The following is a 17798-nucleotide window of genomic DNA, read 5'->3' as shown; positions in this document are numbered from 1 at the left end:
TCTTTCTCCATTCCTCTGAATCACCTCAGCTTTAAGGTGGGCTGCTCTTTCTCCATTCCTCTGAAACCTCTTCAGTCAGCCTGTGGGTTCCCATGTGGACCTGGGTTCTATTCCTGACAGTCAAAAATAAAACGGGGTGGGGAGAGACATCTTTCCCTCACCAGTAACCTTGCTGTGTAGACTTTCTAGCTGTTGTTGGTTTGCTTTCAGCAGTGTATCTAAAAGAACATGAGAGATTTGGAAGGCAGAGGAAGAGCAAGCAACAGGAGCAACACAGGAAATGCTGCTCATTGAGTTTCCGCGCTTGGTCCACAATGCAGGGACCCGGCGTTAGGAGAGGTTTGGTGGCCTGAAATGTAGCTTGCCATGACTTTCTGTGGAGATGAACTGGAAAGTGCTGGAGGGCTCTTGGGGCCATTAAAAGCAGAGGAACTGACAAAGAAGGCAACAATGAGAGATCAAGGATAACCACAAGTTAAACAAATAATCAGGTCAAATCACTTCCATAGGCAGAAAGAAAGAAACAACAATAAGACATGCAGAAGGTTATTTGAATGTTCTGATTAAATAGTGACATGGTTTAATTATGGTGGGGTCAGCTTATTAACATTGTCTATGAGAATAACTGAGATGAAAACCACTTTCTAACTCTGTAACCTGCAAGTGACCTCATGCAGGCACCTTCTGATGTACTGGTAGATTGAAAACAGACCCCTGAGCATCCTCTAGAGTATATAGAGTATAGATGCATTCTGACACCACTTGACCCCAACTGCTCCGTGTTCCTGCCCTGTCGGCAGTATACATCCAGGTCTCAAGACACAGATGACACCCTTCAACGTCAGTGTTTCCTTTTCTCTGGAAAAGTTCCTGGAGATCTCACCCGACTTTGGCTTCTGATCTGAGCATCACCAAGCTCCATTGTTGGGCTCCAGGGCAGACTAAAGGGCAGACATCCACCTAGCCTTACTCTCAGTCCTATAGACCTCTAGATATGGCATCAAATGAATAGGTCAGCTTTTTCTCACAGATCCACGGAAATGGTGTACCCAATGTTCCATGCTTGTACCCATCATGCAGCTTCTGAGTCTGTCTGCAGATGCGCAGGAGGCTTCTCGGGCGGGGACACCTGAGGGCTGAGTTATTTCAAGTAGGCAATGGCAGGCAGGAGAAAAGAGAGTGGATATTTCAAGCAAGAATTCTTCAGCCCACCTACTCTATAAAGACTCCCACTTTTTAAAATTTTCACTAGCATATTTTAGTGGAAAACTATTAAATATATATGTGTGTGTGTATATATATATATATATAGTTAACAGAGTTCAATATAGTATCCTTCTTCAGAAAAATATTTTCATTAAAATTTCTATATATTTTAATACATTTATTTATTTATTTATTTAATAGTTTCCCCTCTCTCCTTCCTTCCCAGCCCCTCCCTGCTCAGTTCCTATTTCCAGATCCACTTCTCCTCCTCCATTTCTGGTTAGGATGGGGTGGGTCTCCCATGAATATCAACAAAACATAGCATATCAAGTTGCAGTAAGACTAAGCACCTCCCCCTGTGATTAAGGCTCAGCAAGGCAACCCAGTATGAGGTGTCAAGTTCCAAAAATTGTAAAAGAGTCAGAGACAGTCCCTGTTCCCACTGTTAGGGGTCCAACAAGAGGACCAAGCTACATAACTGAAGGCTCCCACTTTTACTCAGCTCCAACAAACCTCTTCGTGAACATCAAATCACAGTGAATGACATAGAGGTTAGAGCCCTCGGCTGTGTGCAATTTTCCATCAGTGACTGATTTTTTTTTTTTTTTTTTGTCTAGCCTCATTTATTCCTGGCTCTGACATTCTGACATGAGTAACAATGGATAAAGAATCCCACCTAAACACCTTTCTATGGCTCAGTTTCTTTTTGGGTTTTCGAGACAGGGTTTCTCTGTGTAGCTTTGGCTGTCTTAAACTCTCTCTGTAGACCAGGCTGGCCTTGAATTCACAGAGATATGCCTGCCTCTACCTCCAGAGTGCTAAGATTAAACGCATGTATCACCACTTCCAATGGCTCAGTTTCTTTATCCCAGAAGATTATGAGGGAAAAAAAAATGAGCCTGGAATGGGATTGGCAGACTTGCCAGTGTGCCAAATTCAGCCAGACCCTTGGTTTTGCAAACAAAGTTCTAACGTTATAGCATGGTCACTTACATACATGCTGTCTGTGGCTGAGTCTGGGTCACAATGGGAAGGCTGAATAGCTACAACAGCGCCAGCTGGCTTACAGAGCCTGAAATACTTGCTTTCTCGTCTTTCGCTGCCAAAGCATGTCAACCCAGATCTGAACATTCAGCATATGGCAGTGAAGCCATCCATCCTGAGTAACCACACCTTTATGTCTACTGTGTTATCCTCTGTAATAATACCCCCTATTCAAGTCCAACTTAAGTGACACAAGCAGAGTAATGGGCCTCCTCCCTCTGTAGCCTCAGAGATTAGAAAACAACACAAGATGGCCTGGGAGGGCAAAGTGATGGAGAAGTTACAATTGAAGGTCATGAACAGAGGGAAGAGGATAACAAAGCAACCAGGTACTCCCCTGGGCACTTGACTTTAAAGAAAAATCATTTCCTACCTCCCTAGGGAGAGCTGTCTATGTTCCCGCCTTCTTTGCTTTCTTGACCAAAGCCAAGCGTGATGAGGTAAGCCTGCACCTGTAGCTTTTCCCATTCAGTAGTGGGTAAGGGGAATAGGTGAACACTTCAGCCCACTTTCAAAGAGCAACAGTAATGCAACAGAATAGGAAAGCTCAGAGTGAAGCATTGCATTTATAATGTCTCAGAGAAGAACAACTTACCGGGGGAAAAAGTTCATCTGAAAAGTACGCAGATTAAGATGCATATGTATCATTGAATCAAATTATATCTTCCTAGATAGCATTATGCTATTAAGATTTTCCCATTACTGTCAATTTTCCTCTGACTTTTTCAGGAGTATTGTCAGGATAAAAAGAAAAGAACTTCATCCTGTAGTTAGTGATGCATAAACGCTTGTGTATACTCAGCCCTGAGGCCAACGTGTCACAAAAGGCCCCTGAAAGTTGGGGGTCTTTGCTGTCTTGGCCTCAGTTTTCCAGTGTTCCTGGTGCAGCAATGAACACAGTGCACTTCAGAGAAGATTCCAGAGAGCTTGACTTTCACCCACCTAGCAAAATTATCCCTCCATTGGTACATGTAGCTTTCCACTCCAAAGGGCAGGAAGGTCATAGGAACGTGTCCCTGACTCTACACCTTTCCTGAAGGGCCACATCAGATGGTCTCTATTTGGTTTCGCCTACGAAAGAGGTGTAAGAGGAGTGGATTCTCAACCATTGTTGCTCCTGATTTCTGTTAACAGCTGTATGCACACATCCATCTAGATTACAGGTAGAGCCTAAGAGATATGAACATATGTTCTTCTTTGAACTCTACAGCTAAATGTAATTAATCAATGTCATTATTAAACCTTTAAGTAAGTTTTATTAATATTAATTCTTTCCACATAACACTCTGCAGTGTGATAGATGGACAAAGTTTACATGTATTTTGTATTTTCAAATTTAGGCATAGACTTCATCCCTCAGTCAACATTCTTGTAGGCAGATTTACATAAAAAGTAGATTTTTCAGACATTGATTTCATATTATTATTATTTTAGATAGTCTTGCTGTGTGACCCAGGCTGGCTTCCAGCTTATGGTCATCTTGCTTCAGTACACTAATTCTTGGAATTATAGGTATGGACCACCCGACAAGCCAATTTTTTCCTCTTGGGGTTTGCAAAATAATATGTACAGGTACTCTAAATAAGATGTCACTTCTCTGGACCAGTGCTTTCCAAGTAAGTACGTCAAGCTTATATAAATGTCCCCACAAAATGGTCTAGCCAACAATGGACTATTATACATCAACAAAAATAATAAACTATAGTTACACAAAGCAATTTGGGTGAATCCCATGTGCAAAATTACCAATATTGTTTATACTGGTACCAAAATATGTGTCTATGTATGCACACATCTACACATGTATATGCACACATAATACTAATCTCCAGCATTCAGTATTAAAGTTGCGTTTGTCCTTAAGCAGAAGAGATAATGACTTTCAGGGAGCTTCTATTTGTCAGTCATAGTCTATATTTTTCAATATAAATTATGGTCACATACATTTGCTAAAAATTTATAGAGCTGGCCATAGTACAGATTGTTTAAATAAAAACCATGAAATATTTAAAAAAATTTAAGGGACACTGAAGAAAAACTCCTTCAAAATTATTTTTCTTCTAAAGGTGAAATATTTTCTTGGAATGGTTTTCAATGTCAGAGAGCTTTCCTGTTGGTTCCCCAAAGTTTATACTGAATACAAATATCCCACGTCCCCGGAGTCTGCACACACTGGCCTTAATCCTCCTAATGAGCTCCAGGGTGAATCCAGGCTTCTGAGACCCTCTGTAAAGTAGAGAAAGACAGTAAAAAGGACAGTAAAACAAGTGCTTTGATAGCACTTTTTAAAAATTCATAACAGGTATAAAAAGAAGTGGCAGCTGTTTAGTGTATACATGTGCAAAAAACCCCGCAAGATTTGTGGCGTCATAAAGGGCATCACTCATACATTCTGCCGAGTAAGGCAAGGCTTCTGATATAATAGTCTCTGCTCTTTCTTCTGCCTGTATCTTGTGAATAATGGATCCGGCGGTTTATAGGCCTCGGTGCATTTGCAGGGAGGGCTTGGAAGAACATGACCATCAAATTTCCACTCTCCTGCCATTTCCTCACAGTGAGATGGAGACTGCTCTTTCTGTCCGCCCTGTGGTTGGGCCACTTTGTCTTTGCGCTGATGCTGGTCTGAGTCAGTATACATTGAGTAGTGTGAACCTATTTTAAGGCCCATCAGAGCTATTTTTCAGAGTTGGCACCTTCTTTTCTGTATATTACCAATTGTTTTAGGGCATGTTTGTATTATTTTTAATAATTTCTATGTGTTTGTCTGTGTGTGAGGATGTCCACATGAACACTGTTGCCTGAGGAGGCCAGAAGAGGGCACCAAATCCCCCATAGTTGGAGATATTGGCATGGTGAGCTTCCTGGTGTGGGGGCTGGAATGGATTTTAGGTTCTTTGAGGGAGCAGGTGGGCTCATAACCATTGAGCCACCTCATCAGCCTTTGCATTACTACCTCTAGCAAGAAGAAAATGACAGCAGACATCTCCCAGGTGATCTCACTGCACCCCTATGTTGGTGGCACAGTACCATCTGATCACATAAATATGCCACCATTGAAAACTTGGATGTTTATTCGTTTAAGTAAGATTCCAGTTAGCTCCAAAACACCCATTATATTCTTCCCAGAATACTCATGTTTTGACAAACACTTTATGAAATTTCTCTGGTATCTTTTAACTGAGCTTAGGGAATGTAAGTAAGTTTTGACAGCTGACTTGTCATCATGAGCATAATGATTGACTCTCTCTCAGGTTGGTAGATGAGCAGAGCTGCAAGTCTATCTCAGGAGGCCGTGGCTTGAATGTGTTCATACAGGGCTTCGTTGTCTTCTGTCTTTTCCTTTGTGATCCAACTTTCCCTTTTGTCGGCAAACTCGCTCACCTATGAACTTGCTCTATGTTTTGGGACTTTCTTCTTCTAGTCTAAGTTAACTCAGACCAGCTGCTTAGACTCACACATGTGTTGTGAGCAGCACATAGGTTTTGGCAAGCACACATGTGTGGCGTTTCAATCACTTTCTACTATTTTGCGGGGAGCTTACTACATGGCAGCCACTATTACTTAGGTGTCAGTATTTCTGGGAGTATATGTGATTCTGTGGGAGATGAATTCTGGAGTAAAGACAATTGCACTCACACATGAAGAGGCTCAGGCAGGAAATAAGCCTGCAGAGGAGCCCAGACAGGGCTGAGTTGACCAGGTAGACATCCTCACAGCAGGAGTTAGGTGCCCAGTCTGTCCTATTGTGGGTCTGAACCCTTCAGTTTATGCCCTTATCATTGCTCACCCAGAGGGAGAGAAGAAAAGGAGAGAAATGGCCATGGGAGGTTTCATGAACTAGATTAGGGAGCCATTCCGATTAGCTGAAACATGAGGGGGGCCTTCTTGTTGGGGTTTCTGTCCTGCCCTGCACCCCACAGCTGTTGAGCCCATTAGGTCAGGCTACTTATTAGTTCTTGTAGCTTATATTAACCCATTATTCTGATCTATGTTAGCCATGTGGCTCAGTACCTTTTTCAGTGGGGCAGATCACATCCTGCTGCTTCAGTGGTCTGGGCAGGAGTGGGAGGAATCAACTTCCTCCTTCCTAGAATTCTGTTCTCATTGCATCACCTATACTTCCTGCCTGGCCATTCAGCGTTTATTTAAAACATGATTGGCAGATTACAGAAAATTCTCCCACACCAATTAGCAAACCCATTGGCTAGAACTTGGTCATGTGGCAACACCTAGCTGTAAAGGATCTTAGGAAACACATATAACTTAGTAGCAGAAAGAAAAGGAAATGGATTGATGAACAGATTATCAGACTTTGATATAGCATTTTTATATAGAGGTCTTGGGACCTTACTTTGGACAATGCTGATACCCCTTCTATAGTTTTTATAGTTTGTATACAGACTATGCAAAAAACTTAAATTTAACCTATATAAGTTAACTATAGAGCTTTTTATGTGATTTTATTTTTACCAATTTTAATTGTGTGTGTGCACACATATGCATGTAAAGTCAGTTGCTTACAGAGGCTATAGGTTCTCTGTAAAAGCAGTATGAGCACTGACATGCTAAGCCATCTATCTCTTCATCCACTGTAAGACAGCAGTAATTCTTTTTTTTTTTTATTAAGAAAGAAAAAAAATTTTCCGCCTCCTCCCAGCCTCCCACTCCTCCCACTCTCCCCCCCCTAACTTCCCCCCCTCCTACCCTCCCCCCCTCCTCTCCCCCTCCCTCTCGAGTCTGAAGAGCAGTCAGGGTTCCCTGCCCTGTGGAAAGTCCGAAGTCCTCCCCCCTCCATCCTGGTCTAGGAAGGTGAACATCCAAACTGGCTAGGCCCCCACAAAGCCAGAGCTAGAAGTAGGATCAAAACCCAGTGCCATTGTCCTTGGCTTCTCAGCAGCCCTCATTGTCCGCCGTATTCAGAGAGTCCGGGTTTATCCCCTGCTTTTCGAGTCACAATCCAGCTGGCATTGGTGAGCTCCCAATAGATCAGTCCCACTGTCTCCGTGGGTGGTTGCACCCCTCTTGGTCCTGACTTCCTTGCTCATCTTCTCCCTCCTTCTGTTCCTCATTGGGACTTTGGGAGCTCAGTCCAGTGTTCCAGTGTGGGTTCATCGCCAGATGAAGGTTCTATGGTGATATGCAAAATATTCATCAGTAAGACTATAGGATAGGATCATTTCAGGTTCCCTATCTTCAGCTGCCCCAGGAACTAACTGGGGACCTCTCCTTAGCCACCTGGAAGCCCCTCTAGGTCCAAGTCTCTTCCCAACCCTACGATGGCTCCCTTAATTAAGATATGTGCTTCCCTGCTCCCCTATCCTACCTTCCTGTATCCCAATCATCCCGTTGCCCCAAGTTCTCCCCATCCAACCCTTCTCACTTTTTTCTCCCCATCTCCCCTTACCCCCCTCCCACCCCACTCTTAAGATCCCGATTTTTTGCCTGGCAATCTTGTCTACTTCCCCTACCCAGGAGGATAGCTATATGTTTTTCTTTGGGTTCACCTTCTTATTTAGCTTCTTTAGGATATCAAAATAAAGACTCACTGACCTTTATTTGTGGCTAGAAACCAATTATGAGTGAGTACATCCCATGTTCATCTTTTTGGGTCTGGGTTACCTCACTCAGGATAGTATTTTCTATTTCCATCCATTTGCATGCAAAATTTGAGAAGTCATTGTTTTTTACTGCTGAGTAGTACTCTAATGTGTATCTCAGTTATACATCTGGATGTCTTTCAGTCATTTTATCTTTTAGTATCCAAGCAGGTCCCTCTGTAGAAAACTTGTTCAACATGGAAAGAGTAAGCTGTAGAGCAAAGACCTTGAACTCTGGAAATGCCAAGCCAGATAATGTCCTCTCAATGCCACACACCAGTGACAGTATCTTGAACAAGATGCCTAGCCTATAGAAGTCAGCATTTCTCCAGAAAGCAATGACAGTGATAACTCAGAGCAGGAAATCAGGGCTACAACATGCAGATCACTTATTTCAGTATTTTTCATATGCAAATGGCAGCAGGTATGATCCACTAAGAGTGATACTATGTTATTAAATTATTAAATTTAGTGATGCTAAATTATTAAATTAATAATATCTATTTTATTCAAATGTTTATGAAAATAAGCACCTTACTAATGTCATAATGTGGTACTATTTCTATTAAGATACAAAGCTTTACAGCACCTCAAGATAAAAAAAAATCATGATTAAAAGTAGAAGGAACATGACATTATAAAGAATATATATGATATATATCATATATATTATATACGTGTGTATACATATATATGTATACACACACACACACACACACACACACACACATATATATATATATGAATGACAAACCTAAAGCCAACATTAAATTTAATAGGGAATATCTCAGGACATTTTTTTAAATCAAAGCAAGAATGTTAACTTTCTTAACTTTTCTTCAGTAAACTATTTGACATTTAAACTCAAGAAAATTAAAAAGGAAAACAAGTATGAGAAGTCAAAATATCCCTATTGAAAGATTATATAATTCTGTATGGCACTTTAATTAAGCCACCAAAAAACTCTTAGAGCTGATAAACACTTTAAGCTAAATAACAGGTTATAAGATTATGTATGATATAAAAATCAGTAGTTGTCCTATCTACCTATCAGTATGTATTGCAGCCGTGGGTTCTAGACCATCACTCCCTGTTAGGACTACCAGCCCCACTAGGTCTCCTCTGAGCCTGAGGCCTGAGACCCACCAAGTCCCTTTTTTAGCCCGCCCTTCATGTTTCCCTACAAGATGAGTGACAGCTGCATGCTACAATGACAGCTTAGAATACTTGTGGTTTTTGTTTTTCTTTCCAGCTCTCCAGTGTCTGGTTCACTATCTGACATAAAATCCCGTGTGTTATCATATCTGATTTGGCCCCTGACAGATATAGAGGGTCATACTAGGAATGGGCCCACTCAAGAAAGAGGGGTGGGGTGATGGCTGTGCTCGTAAGTTGACAGTTGACCGTGTCTGAGAGAAATACTTTTCAGCAAGTTATATTTGGCTGATATCTCTCTGATTGCTGTTCTCCTTGTTACTTACTATGATATGCGCTTGTGAGTCCTGGTTAACTAGATACAAACGGAGTCATCCAAAAGTGAGAAGCTCAGCTGATGAATTACCTCCATTATGTAGGACTGTGGGCAAGTCTATACGGCATTTTTTCTTGAATAATAATTGATGTGGGAGCCCCCAACCCACTATAAGCAGTGCCATACCTGGGCAGGTGGTCCTACATTGAATGAGAACTCAGACTGAACAAAACACAAGGAGTAAGCCAGTAAGAGGTACCCTCCACAGCCTTTGCTTCAGTTCCTGCCTCTAGGTTCCTACCTTGACTTCCTTCCTGCCTTGGCTTGCCTTGATGGTGGATTATAACCTATGAGATGCAATAAACCTCTTCTGCAAAAGTGGCTGTCAGTCACAGTAGTTATTGTAGCAAGAGAGGCAAGCTAGGACATGGTTTAAAACACTGTCTATGTTCTTGTTACTAAGCAATCACTTGTGTTGCAGCACTAGATTCTGCTTTCCTGTTTCTGAGGCACTTTAAAAAGAAGTTACCAGCCATGAGATAGCCCAAATCATTGCAGACCTCAGCATCCGAATTCAGCTATTTTAAAAAGAAGTTACCAGCCATGAGATAGCCCAAATCATTGAAGACCTCAGCATCCGAATTCAGCTATTTTAATTGCATGTTTAATTCAGGTACTTGAAAAATGTTTTATTTTATGTATAAGGGTGCATTTCTGGTACCTTCAAAGGCCAGGAAAGGGTACTGACCTGGAATTGGAACTACAGATGGTTAGATGTCACCATGTAAGTGCTGGGAACCAAACCTAGATCCTTGGCAAGAACAGAAAGTGTTCTTAGCTGCTGAGATATCTCTAGAACCAAAATCAGCTATTTTAGTTTAATAATTTTTTTTTGCTCTGCATTATAGCTACCTTTCAGAAATGTTTTGAAGGTACCACTTCTTTTAATTTTATGAAAAACTTTGCTTTAAATATTAAGACTTTACCCAACAAGAACACAGGTGACACAGTGAAGGGGAACCATAGCCAACTCATTTGCATAGTTTAGTCTTGTAGATACAGACAGCCTCACAAATCTATAATTATGTCTTATTCCGGGAACGAAATAATTTTTGGCCTTTCCATTTTAAAAGATACTAAGTTTCAAAACCCTTGGAGGAAGGGTTATTTTGTGCACTGTAGCTTGGTTTAAGCTGATCAAGTATTATTACTAAGAATCTGTTCTTAATTACTGTGCTCAAATTGAATAATCTTAGCATTGCCCCAGGTATCAAAATATCTCATCCCCTTTTCTCAGGGAAACAATGAGCTACATTATGTGGAAGACATACAAGGCCGGGCTTGGCTCGACGTTGACAGAAACCATGTAGATTTTCCAGTGTGCATACACTGTGTGCACTTTATGAGTTGGACAGAGGAGATCAAGTGGGGATGGGGAGAGGTTTAGAATGTCTTGGCACTCCTTCCAGCTCCCACAGTCTTCCCAAGGACTGTGCGGGATTATTTTCTTACCAGCTAAATCCACACAGGACCATGCAGTAAGGAAGTCCAGAATCCATTATCAAATCCATCTTGTTTATTCAGATGCAAGGAATCAATCCTAATACTGTTTGGATTTCATCTACTAAGAGATATATTTATATAAATCTTTTTGAGGATAATTTACTGGCATCGTTTGAGGAAGTGTTTCAGTTGTATCTGAAAGTCAAAATAATATTTAACTTCAGGAGAGGATTGCCCATGGCCACTGAGCTATCTAACTAACGCTTTGACCCCACACCACTCCGTTTCTCCTGTGAGCACCAGGAGTATGGTTGATTCCTGCAGTGTGACTTGATGGGCATGACGGAATTCTTTTGTCCAAGCAACTTTTGAAATTTTCAGTTACTTCCAAGATGGCGAGCTACTGGGGATATTTCAAAATACATGGATGGTATTCATTGACGTGTAAGTTCCCTGAGCCAAGTTATCTCCATCTGTACTGGATTCGTTGTCCTTCCTTTCAAGCCCCAAAGGAAACCTAAGTTTGGAGGTGATCTGAAGATAGCCATCAACTTTGGGGTGGTTTGCAACGCCTCGTGGACATGACCAATGTTTTTCTGCTAGGCTATGAACTCAGACAGAAGGGACAAGAAGCGTTCTCCTTTGCTGCCAAGCCTGCCACTGTGTACCAAGGCAGAAATCTGTTGGGGTATTGATTCTGATAATTATTCTAAATGAATTCTAGAACAAGCTTCTGTTAATGTGAGAGAATGTTTACATGTTGCTGATCTGAGCTGTCCCTGCCTTTCACCAACTACTGGCTTCTTACCTGATTTTTTTTTTATATAGTCTTTCTCCCTGAATCAGGAGTTCCCTTACTAGGATGATCTGGCCAAGGACCTAAGGGGAACCTCCTGCCTTGCCCTAACACCCCACTGGCACTCAGTGTTGAGTTTGCAGGCTCATGTTAGCAAACTCAGCTTGTATGTGGATGCTGGATAACTGAACTCAGGTCCTGATGCTTGCACAGGAAGTACTTCACAAGCAAAGCCATTCTCCCCACCTCCCAAAATGCTCCTTTCTCGTAGCAATTTTATTTTTTGCTCTAGAAGCATGCCTTGCATCTTATGATCCTAAGGTGAATACAATTCCATCAAACACATCCAGTTTTCTCCACCTAAAATCATGGTCCAGCTTCTAACTTGTAGCATATTGGAAAGGCTGTGGGAAGCAGTTCCAACAAAGATGTCGTTCTTTGCATGTGAGCAGTGCTTGATTCCAGCTGAATGGAAGCTCACCAGGCAAGTATGCCAGAGAAGGGAAGATCAGATCTCGGAACATCTTCATAGAAAACCCAGAATGCTGTAGCGTGCACACTAGCCTGTGTTAGAAGCTTAGAAACAATGGTAGAGACCCTTCAGACTAGCTACCTGGCCACTGTTCTTTATGTCATAGAGGATGGCACTGTTTGAAAGCAAAGCACACTGACAAAAGACTCAGTGGGAAGCAAGGAAAACTGCCAGAGCTTGGGAATAAAGATGTTTTAGAAGTGTCTTAAACAATGTAATTTGCTTGTGGTTCCTTTTTGATGGGTAAAGACAAACGCTTAAAAACCTATGTCTGCATCTAAAAGAGCTGTTTTAAGAAGTATAAAATGAAGAGTGAGAGTCAACAAAGCATTGCGTCATCGTGTAATTGACAGTGCTTTCTGGATTTTAGCAGAGCACAAAAAAAGTAGTGTGCTTTACTCTTAATGACTGTTTAAAGTCTATCAAATGCAGCCTTTAGAAGGAGGTAGCTAACTAGTTGAGTTGTGTGCATGTGTCAACGGTGGCTACTTACTTAATTGACCTGACCTTGTGTGTGCAGTCAGCATCTCTCTTGTGCCTAAAAGTCCCTCATCTTACAGCTCTGAAGATAGTATTCTGTTCTTTTTCTCCTTTAAAAACAGCCCTGGGAATTCTCCCCTTTGGTGATGATTTTCGCGTGCCGTTTTCTACACTTAGCTGCCTGTGTCTCACTATCTGTGTACCTGATACCTCAATTTGGTAAAATATTGATCTGTTGCCACATACGAACTTGATGCAGGAAGAAGAATTCTGTAAAGAAGGGCTCACAGTGTCTCCCAGAAGCTAGGGAGCAGTTCAATGAAGCCTGAGAAACTGAGTTCTCTAGTGGGTAGAATTACTTCTCCATTTGTAATGTAATGAATGTCATCTGCTTTAAAAGCAGCCTTTCTTAGGTTAAAAAACTGTGTGTGTGTGTGTGTGTGTGTGTGTGTGTGTGTGTGTGTGTGTATGTGTGTGCCTTTCTTTGCTATGGTTGCAGTGCTAGCCTACTTCATTCAATCATTGGGCCAATATTTACTAAATGCCTATAATAAGCCATGCACCGTGCTCAACTCAGGGCATAAAGCTGAAGACATAACATACACAGCTCCTTTCCCATCCCATGGCAAGAAATATAGTAACTGTGAGCAAATGCAAGCATCTGTGCTTCCCAAGCAATAAAGGTTACTGGTGGCCGGTTAGTGGAAATTGAACCAAACATTGCAAGGGTAGAAAATTTCACCCCACTGGGAACATTTCAAATGAGGATTGAGTGAGTTGATGTTAGTTGGAAATGAAGAGTAACTATACCCAATGCCAGGAGAACAAGATAAGCAAATGTCTTAGGAAGGGTTAATGCCTTGGTATTACTCTAGCTAGGTCAAGAAGTACGCATTCTAGATCCTCTCCGTTCTTGCATTGTCTGTTATGGAATTTGGACCATAAGGATGAAGAGAAGCCATTTAAGGATATTATGCATTACTGAGAGTCTAAGGACAGATATGGGATGGTTAGACAAAAATGAGACCAAGTAAGTCATTGCAGTGGCCAAGGAGAGAAAAATCACATGCCTGGAGCTGAGAGAGTGGCAGTCAAAATTCAGAGGTTTGATTTTGAAACATCGTCAACCGTAGTAATGAGGAGGAAAAGAGAGTCAAGGAAAATTTCAGGGACCTCTCAGGCAGTGAAGGGATTATGAGAATAACCCTCGGGGGAAAACATCAAAGGTATTAGTTATTGATTTAGATCTTTATCCGTTTAGAAAATCTTACTTGGAATACGCTAGTAAAAATCTATTCATTGTAACAAAGGAAGATAAAATCAATAGACAGAGGAAATCAAAAGCTGTTCTTGAGGGGGGAGATGGGATCAGGGGTGAGTTGAATCCAGCCCCCTTTACAGGGAAGCCCCACATCTGACATTGCCTTGCAGAAGCCCAGGATAGGAGGCAAGCATGATTCATGGTGTTCATAAGTGAGATGAAACCAATTGCTTGGCTCCATCCTGCTGATATTGAGACCAAAGAGAAATATCTCCAATAAGGTTTTCTAGAAGGGAGGCTGTCCAGTGTCAAGAACAACATCCTCGTCATAAACACCGTGATAACCTTTCTCGGCTGCTGCCCGCCCCATCCCTCAGCCAGGACCAGAGCACCGACCCAGACAGCATTGACTGAAAATCGATTCTGTGAGAAAAGGGGAGCGTTTTCATCAAATTTGATCTGAAGTGCTCCAGATTTGTCACTTTGCTGTCCTCCGCCTTTAATTCCGGGATGAAGCCCGGAGGACTTTTTTTCATGTTGTGTGTATGTGCGTGGGTGTACACACATTCCTGGCATGTTTAGAGTCCAAAAGAAGAAAGACCAGATGGCATGAGGAATATCCATGGCTTTAGGAGCAGACTCCTCCGTAGGTATGTGCTCCTCGGGCAAGCTTTTGAAAGACTTTTCTGGATCAGTGAAGAGCTGCAGGATTTCTACATGGAAGCCAGCTGTTCGGTGTTGTCAGGACAGACTAAGCCTTGTGCCTTTCCAGCCAGGCTGGGGTGGAATTAAGCTTGTCTCATGGAAGCTGCAGTGTTTAACAGGGAGATATGTCTCAGTAGAAGCATGTCTGACTTTGCTAAGCAATGAGCCATAGGAGTAGTCCCAGGCAACCCGCAGTACCCCCTGGAAAGTAATTTGGTGTCCATTATAATACAGACAGATGGGAAATGGAGGTCCCAGAGTTCCCTGTTTTAAGGCACAACTTTAATCTTTATTTCAGAAGAATTTTAAAGCAGCCATAACCAAATACCCACTTTGGTCATAAAAAATAAAAATCTCAATAAATAGAGTATCCAGAGAACATAGCCCTGTACAGTATCATCCTAGTCTAGTCTGGAAAAATAGAATGCAGTTTTTTAAAGTTTCCATCAAATTTTCGCCAGCATCCCAGGTTGCTGGAGCCGAGGACCAGTAAATCTTTATTATCTTTTTAGCAAGGAAAGAACGTGGGTAACTCTGGAAGCAGTTTTGCTGCAGCGTGGTAGCTCAGTCACGACGGTGTCAGCAATACCTTTGGCTCGGACTTCCTGGGACAGGAAGCTGGGTGCTGCTCTGTGGTCTTATACTGGGGCACGTGGAGAGAGATCAGAGGTAGTGGAAGGAGCTTGAAAATTAGGTTTTCTAGGTTTGAATCATTGCTTCTCTATTTGAACTCAGTAGCTTCCTTCTCTGCCATGGAATCTTCCATGACAAAAAGATTCTGACAGTAAACACGTGCCCTCCAAGAGTTAGTTCAGAGTGTTAAACACAACACTGTTGGGCAGATCTTAGGAGAGTCTTGACTATAGAGAGTGACTGCTCTTGCTCCTCATAGCAGAACTTGGCACACCACCCATCTCATCTATGAGACCTGCCAGGAGTTGGGCCCCATGAAGGACTGTAACTCAACCCCCATGTAGTCACTTCAGACCTATGTTTAAATAAATTTAAATAATTGTTCTTTTACTCCACTTTGACAGCTAAAACGTGAAGAAAGACAGTTAGCTAAAGCAAGAACTGCCCAGCAGACAAGGTATATGGACAGTGAATGTGACCCCTAAGAAGAATGGCTTGACACACCAGTCCTTTGCTCTCTGTCAAGAGAGGTGTTGAAGATAATGCTTGGTTGGTTTGGAAGCTATGAATTTGTCCTTTCTAATACGAGTTTGCAAAGAATAAGTATTGTATATTTAGCAGTACTAAATATTTTATATTCATTTTAATGTTCTATGACTTAGTCTTATTAGGAGTTCAGGACATACTGAACTGATAAATAGGATATTCAAATAATTTGTTTATTTGAATTTCTACTTATTTCGTCTATTGAGTATTTCAGGATTATCATTTGATAAGGGTGCGGTGCTGTGACGGTAGGGGTATTCAAAGACCACTGGGAGGATCAACAAACTCCTTGGAAGACAGGATCCCAGAGGGTGGCTTCTGCTCCCCTCCACCTCCGTCCTTGCCTATTTGATTTCTCCACTGGAAAGAAGAGAAGTGTGCAGCTGAGCTCAGGGGCCCTTCTCATCCAGCATGACATCGCCTTGTTGCTCTGAATACTGTCCAAGAGTTTTAGTCCTGCGTTAGTTAGGATGTTAACCATTGCAACTAAAAAACCCTAGTGCTGAGTTTGAATGCCAGACAGCAGGCTGCCTTCCCTTCTGCGACATGGTGGCATTTTAAAGCGACTCTTAAAGCAATGGCTGTGATCTTAAAACCAAGCTTTATGTGAAAGTGAGTGTTGAAGAGGTTGCAGGAGTGTTGGTTGTACCGTGCTGAAATGCTACTTGAGTCTCACTGGTCTGTGATTGCAGGAAAAGTAAACTAAAAATGACTCTCTCTCTCTCCCTCAACTTCCCAAGTGGATACGAGATCCTTTCAAACCCCACTGCATTGCTGGAAGCACGCTAGGTGTATGGTACAAACTGAAGAGTGCTGTGGGCTGGCCCAGGCCAGATGCTGCTGCTCTGGACCATGCCCATGAGCAGTGAGCATGGTAGGAACTGCCTAGTATGTGCTCATGCTCAGACGTACAGGAAAAGAAAGTATGAGAAGGCAAAGCCCACTGTCCCAAAGGCCGTGACTGGCACTCTTCCTCCACAGGAGCCCCTGTGTCTCCATTCACAATCCCACCCACATTTTCACACACGCGGCATAGTTGGCTTCTTTTGGCTTCTGTAGCTCTTAGTGTTTGTAGCCCTATCTACTTAGTCCTGCCATCTAGAGGTTTTTTTTTCTTTATTACAACTCTCTCATGTGCCATCTCTAATGCTGATTTGGCTTTTGTTGTCGTCATGGTTGGTTGATTGGTTGTCTGGTAGGAGAAGAGTCTCACCATGTAGCCCGTGCTGGCTGCCAGCTCCTAGTCCTTTTTCCTCCGCCTCCCAAGCACCAGGAGCACAGATATACACTTCTAAACCTGTCTTGTTGATCTAACTTTGAGGGTGAATATTGACTTGAATCTATGACAGAGACCCCACTTCCTATAGATTTTTCTAGAACCTAACTAAAAATTCAATATCAAGCATTTTCTTGTATTTTATTTGCCAAGAGTATCTCAGTCGTGAAACTCGAGCACAGTTAAATATCAAGCCCAGCCTTTTACTGGAGGCAAATTCTTCAAACTGTGTAATCAGTGTTCCATCAAGGAGGGTGGGATGGATGCTAAGGATATGTACCTTGGCAGGTAGGAAAGATGAGCTGAACAAAGATAATGGAAATAGACATGCCAGTGTGGAGAGAGGGAAATCTGTGAGCCCTCACCTACAAAGAACTACAGGCAACTAAAGAATGCAGAGAATGGAAGTAACTGTCTTTTTTTTAAAAAGATTTATTTATTACGTATACAGTGTTCTGTCTGCTTGTAAGCCTACAGTCAGGAAGAGGGCACCAGATCTCATTACTGATGGTTGTGAACCCCCATGTGGTTGCTGGGAATTGAACTCAGAACCTTTGGAAAAGCAGCCAGTGCTCATAACGTCGGAGCCATCTCTCAAAGAGCACATCAACTGGTTATCCAATACCAAATGTAATTTAGGCCTGAACACATACATACAAGTTATATTGTATAGACTGAATAGGTTGTGTTTAGGAGTGTGTGTGTGTGTGTGTGTGTGTGTGTGTGTGTGTGTGAGAGAGAGAGAGAG

The 17798-nt window shown here is 42.1% G+C and overlaps 1 protein-coding gene across 1 annotated transcript in view; it reads left to right on the top strand.

Annotated features, from left to right (window-relative positions):
- Rarb (retinoic acid receptor beta) overlaps positions 1-17798 on the top strand; it is a 586853-nt gene that overhangs the window by 151067 nt on the left and 417988 nt on the right. The gene's annotated exons all lie outside the window — the stretch shown is intronic.

This window comes from Microtus ochrogaster, chromosome 6, assembly GCF_000317375.1.
Source record: "Microtus ochrogaster isolate Prairie Vole_2 chromosome 6, MicOch1.0, whole genome shotgun sequence".
In the NCBI taxonomy this organism is placed as follows: domain Eukaryota; kingdom Metazoa; phylum Chordata; class Mammalia; order Rodentia; family Cricetidae; genus Microtus; species Microtus ochrogaster.
The sequence above is the reverse complement of the archived record's forward strand: the minus strand, read 5'-3'. Positions and strand labels throughout refer to the sequence as shown.